Below are 6,020 nucleotides of genomic sequence, written 5' to 3' on the forward strand. Positions count from 1 at the left end.
TACTTATTCAACGTGTTGTCTGAGTTTATCATTCACTAATACAGATTTAATTCCTAATCCTTTATTCTTTTCTCCAGCCATTGATAAAACAAGTTCCAAGTCTGATAGTATTCTGTTTCTTCTTTTTCTTTCAGCCTCATAGTAAGTCTGCCCATTTCTTCACATTCTAATATTTTTTTAATTATTTATTCTTTTAATTATTTCTTGATAATTCTTCCTTTTTCCAATATTGTGTAAATATGATTCTTACTGCTGTTATTATTGGGTAGTGGACTTCAGTAGGCCCCTCGTACCTCCGTTTCCCCGGAGGCAGCCATGGGTGATGTAGACAAACTTGGAGGAAAATAGTTCTCTTGTGTATCTGATAAAACCTCGGGATCCTCACCTGGGACTGGCCCGGCCTGCTGACGCCGTAACTGATCAATGTGGCATCTGACCATATGTTCATTTTCCAGAATAACCTCATATGATAAGGGCCCCATTATCTTCGTTACCCTAGCTGCCACCCAAGGTGCCCCACTTCCATAATTCCTGGCCCAGACCAATTCACCCAGCTGGCGGCCCCACCTCAGCTCTGCTGGGCTGCAACCTGTTGCTGTACTGGGAGTTGTATGTTGACACAGGAGAAAGTTCGCCAGGCGGTGATTCCAGTCTCCAGTTGTCATCTGCTTGAGCGCCTCCTTTGTGGCCCTGACCATTTGTTCGGCCTAACCATTGGTTGTGGGGTGGAATGGAGTGGATGTTATGTGCCGAATCATGTTGGCATTGAGGAAAGATTGAAACTCTCCTGCCGTGAATTGTGCCCCGTTGTCGGACATGATTACATCTGGCAGACCATGTGTGGCAAACAGCTGTCACAACTCTTGGATGACCCTGGTTGTTGTCATCAATGAGACTGGTGCCATTTCCAACCACTTGGAATAACTATCTACTACAATTAGGAACACATGCCCTTGGAAGGGGCCCGCAAAGTCAATGTGCACACAAGACCATGGTGTGTGTGTGGTCTCCCAGCAGTGCACTGGTGCTCGTGGCATCTCTGGTCAGGTTTATTGGCAGGCCTGGCAATTCCTTACTTGATTTTCAATGTCCTTGTCCAGGCCTGGCCACCACAAGTAGCTCCTGGCTAGAGCCTTCATTCGAACAATACCTGGGTGCTGCTCATGTAAGGAATCCAGCACCCTGGAGCGAAGACTGAGTGGAATGATGACCCTGCTGCCCCACAGCACACATCCCTTGTGGGCCGACAGTTCATTTTTCCGAGAAGCGTAGTGATAGAACTCAGGGCCTGGCCGGGTCTCTGGCCATCCCCTTAACATCCAATTGAGAACGCAGCTAAGCGTTCTGTCCGTGGTGGTTTCAGCTGCAATGTCTCCTGCATGTAGGGGTGCTTCAGGCAGGTCCTGCATCGCCGGGATATGACAAGCTGGGGCTGGGTCCAGATCAGTCTGCGGTAGAGGCAGTCAGCTGAGAGCATCGGCGTGGCCCATTTCCTTACCCGGCTTGTGAACTAGCAGCCATGAAAATGGATCATCGTAGCATTCGTGGCGACAGGATCTGTGGTGTCTATTTGTCTGCTGTGAAGAGACCAAGCAGAGGTTTGTGGTCTGTAAAGATGGTGAAGGTTCGTCCATAGAAAAAGTCGTGGAACTTCTTAATGCCAGCCACTATGGCAAGGGCTTCCTTGTCTATCTGGGCATAGTTTCTTTCAGCCGATGATAACGTTCTAGAATAGTATGTGATGGGGGTCTCTCTACTATCTGGCATCCTGTGGCTTAGTACTGCCCCAATGCCGTATGGCAAAGCGTCACAGACTACTGGTAGGTTTTCATTGAAATGAGCTAGGATGGAATCCGATGATAACAATGATTTTATCGCCTTGAATGCTTTGTCTTGGGTGCACGACCAGACCCAGGGCATTTTTTGTCCAGTAGGCGGTATAGAGGTTCTGTCAGGGCAGCCTTATGTGGTAAGAAGGAGTGGTAAAAATTGAGCAAGCCCAGGAATGCTTGTAGCTCCCCCTTGGATTTTGGTGTGGGGGCTTACTGAATTGCCTTTAGCTTTGCGTCAGATGGGTGGATTCTGGCAACATCAATGCGGAAACCCAAGAATTTTGTGGATTCCACGTCGATCTGGCACTTTCCCTTTTTGAGTTTTAGGCCTGCCTCGCAGAAACATTGGAGTACTGCACAGAGACGTTCTGCCAGGACTGCCGCTGATTCCCCTGCGATCAGGACATCATCAAAATATGGGAAGACACTGGGAATGTTCTTCAGTGTTCATTCCATAAAATACTTTGGAACAACCCTGGTGCTACACTTACCCCAAACTGCAAGCGGCGCACTTGGAATGCACCTCTGTGTGTGACAATTGTTTGTGCTTCTGCGGTAGCGTCATCTACCGGTAGCTGCTGGTAAGCCTGGGCGAGGTCTAACTTAGCAAGATTCGGCCTCCCTGGAGTGAAGCGAAGATGTGGCTCACTACTGGTACTGGGTAAGCATGTTGCTGTAGTGCCTTGTTTATGGTGCACTTATAGTCTGCGCAGATGCGGACGTCCCCATTAGGCTTAACTGCGGTCAATATTGGAGTCTCCCACTGGCTACAGTCCACTGGTTGGAGCACTCCCTGCTGTACCAGCTTGTCTAGTTCTGCATCAATTTTTGGCTTCTATGCAAAAGGAACCCTGTGTGGTTTTAATTGGATTGGAGTTACTGCTGGATCGAGGTTGAGTGAAATGGGTGCCCCTTTGTATTTTCCCAACTCTGTGCTTAATAAATCAGCATATTGTTGGCATACTGCTGCTAGATCAGCTACTTGTGTTCGATGGATGCCCATCACCCTGATGCCCAGGGCCTCAAACCAGTCCAGTCCTATGAGGTTGGTGCACGGTCCCTCTATGACCACTATGCTGAGGGGACCCTTGAACTCTCTGAATTGTACTCTAATGGTAGCTTCCCCCCTTATGGGAATACAGCAATTCTGGAAGTTCGTTAGCACTAAGCTCGATGATATGAGCGGGACCTGCCATTGGCTACATTTGCAAATGTGGTCAAAAGTCCTGGAGGAGATAATGGACAGGGTTGATCCAGTATCTAGCTCCATGAAGCATGGGAGTCTTAGTTGGAGTCTTATCTTTTCTTTGATGGAATGTTGGGCCCCTGTGCATTGGATGCTATGCCTTCCTGAGCAGTATTCAACTCTGTTTTGTCCTGGGGGCCATTTCCCCTGTGCTGCTGTGTCGCTGTCATGTGTCTGATTAACGAAACACTTAAAAGGACTTTCAGGCATATTTTTTCCTAAAAGCATTTATTAAGGTTACAGAGACGTCAGTACAGCATGGTGGAAATGCTTAGATCTGGATTCTTTTCCGTTACGCATATACATTCTAAGCATTTCCCCCCCTCCCTTATTTTGGGGTCATGGTTCACATCTTCCAATCAACTTGGAAGATGTGATTTACTTCCGGTTTCTTTTTCCCGGGCTATCCTTATTCTCCTCCCTTTTTCCCTGTTGCCTGGTTTAACTATAAAAATACCAGACAGTTCTGCATATTGTCAAAGCAAGAATATACAGTATTTGCAGCGTTGACATCCAGCCCCCCTTACAAAAAGGACAGATCCTGTAAAGCAAACCAAAGCATATGTTAAGGGTTATCTTTTGGTTTGTTGGGGTGTTTCACATGAAACCTTTTGACCAATCTATTAGCCTTTACTTCACTGGATTTCACCCAGGTGGCTTCGGATAACGGGTATCCCTTCCATTGTACTAGATACTGCAATTTCCCTCTAAAAATTCTAGAGTCAAGAATACGCTTTACTTCATAGTGGGTCTGTCCCGCAACCATGAGGGGCCCAGGTGCCTTTTTGGGAGGAGGTCTTAACGTGGAACCCCAATATGGTTTCAACAAGCTACAATGGAAAACTGGGTGAATTTTCCCTAAGAGTTTAGGGAGTTTTAGCTCTACTGTAACTGGGTTGATGATCCTTACTATGGGGAAAGGCCCCAAGAACTTTGGTCCCAGTTTCTTGCTGGGCAACTTGAGGCGTAGATATTTAGTTGACAAATAAACCTTTTCCCCAACTTGGAATGTTCTTTGGGGAGCCCTCTTTTTATCAGCCTGCTTTTTATAGGTTTCAAAAGTCTTTTTTAAAGCAGCTTTTGTGTTTCTCCAAACTTCTTCCCACCCCCTCACCCACTGGTCAAGTGTCTGGGAAGCGGAGGGCATCTGAGGATATTCAGGTATTGGGTTGAACTCTTTTCCTGTGGCCACTCTGAAAGGCATGTAACCGGTGCTGCTGTGCACAGAATTATTGTACGCCACCTCTGCAAAAGGGAGAAGATCAGTCCAGTTCGTCTGTTGGTAAGAAACGTAGCACCTAAGATATTGCTCCACCATTTTGTTAGCGGCTTCTGCGGCCCCATTGGTGGCTGGATGAAAAGCAGATGATAAACCTTGAGATGATCCAATTAATGCAAGGAAAGCCCTCCAAAACTTCGCTGTGAACTGCACCCCCCTGTCTGAAATTATCCGCTTAGGGGTGCCATGCAGCCGGTAGATATGTTTCAGGAACAATTTGGCCAGTCGTTGGGCAGATGGGAGTCCTTTGCAGGCGATGAAATGAGCCTGCTTCGAGAACAGGTCTATTACTGTCCAGATGACAGTGTTTCCACTACTTTCAGGTAGGTCTACTATAAAGTCCATAGTTATTTCTTCCCATGGTTGAGAAGGGTCTGCCAATGTTGCAGTAGTCCAGGGGGTTTCCCTGGGATTCTTTTCATTGTGGCACATACAGTACAACTTTTTACATAGTTTTCCACATCCTTTTTCAGCCCCGGCCACCAGAATTGTCGGCGGGTGAGGTGTAGGGTTTTCAAATATCCGAAGTGTCCAGCCTGTTTTACATCATGGCTGTGTTTGAGCGCATTGAGACGGAGGGCTTCCAGCAAATATAGTTTTCCGCCCATGTAAGCCAAACCATCCCTGCACGTTAGGGAGGTCTGATTATCTTTGAACCATTGGTCGGTGAGGAGTTCTCATTTTATTTTCTTTGCTCCAGGGTCATCAGGATTGGGGACCCTGCGAGGTGTAAGTTGATTGGCAGTTTGCGGATTGGGGATAATTGCCTCGTTAACCTCTTCCCGTTCACTCTCGTATTGGGGTAGCCGGGATAGCGCATCAGCTAGGAAGTTCTTTCCTCCTGGTATGTACTTTAGAGTGAAATCGAAGCGGTTAAAGTACTGTGCCCACCGCACTTGCTTTGGGGACAATTTGCGGGGAGTTTTCAGTGCTTCTAAATTTTTGTGATCTGTCCATTCCTCAAATGGCACCTTGCTCCCCTCCAGATAGTGTCACCAGTTTAATAGTGCCCATCTAATCTTGAAGGCCTCTTTCTCCCAGATTGCCCATCTCCACTCGCTCTCAGTAAATTTCTTAGAGGTGTAGGCGCAGGGTTGCAGGATCCCATTTTTGTTCTTTTGCAGCAACACAGCTCCAACTGCCACATCGCTAGCGTCGGCTTGAATCACAAAGGGTTCCCCTGGGCAGGGGTGCTTTAGGACCGGTTCAGCAGCAAATGGTCTTTTTAAGTTCTCAAAAGCTGTTTGACAACCCATTGTCCATGCTAGTGGTTGGCCTGGTCGTGGCTTTCCTCCTCCTTTGCCTGTTTTGAGTAGTTTGGTAAGGGGTAGGGCAATCTCGGCAAAAGAGGGGAAAAATTGACGATAAAAGTTGGCAAAACCCAGAAAACTCTGGAGCTGTTTGCGAGTCTTTGGGGGCTGCCATTCGATTATGGCTTTCACCTTGGCTGGGTCCATTTCAATACCCTCGTTGGAAATTCTATAGCCAAGATAGTCCAATCGGGTTTGATTAAATTCACATTTCGACAGTTTGGCATAAAGCTTGGCATTCAATAGTTTCTTTAACACTTCTCTTACCAGCTTTATGTGATCAGTCACGTTCGTGCTATATATTAGGATATCATCAAGATACACCAAAACCCCTTTGTATAAGTGATCATGTA

The 6,020-nt window shown here is 46.9% G+C and overlaps 1 pseudogene; it reads right to left on the minus strand.

Moving 5' to 3' along the window:
- Nucleotides 1–275: 275 nt before the first annotated feature.
- LOC114922506 lies at nt 276–3,102 on the minus strand (annotated as a pseudogene).
- Nucleotides 3,103–6,020: the final 2,918 nt, after the last annotated feature.

The sequence above is a fragment of the Protobothrops mucrosquamatus genome, unplaced genomic scaffold (genome assembly GCF_001527695.2).
Source record: "Protobothrops mucrosquamatus isolate PMUCROS unplaced genomic scaffold, P.Mucros_1.0 scaffold292, whole genome shotgun sequence".
NCBI lineage: Eukaryota > Metazoa > Chordata > Lepidosauria > Squamata > Viperidae > Protobothrops > Protobothrops mucrosquamatus.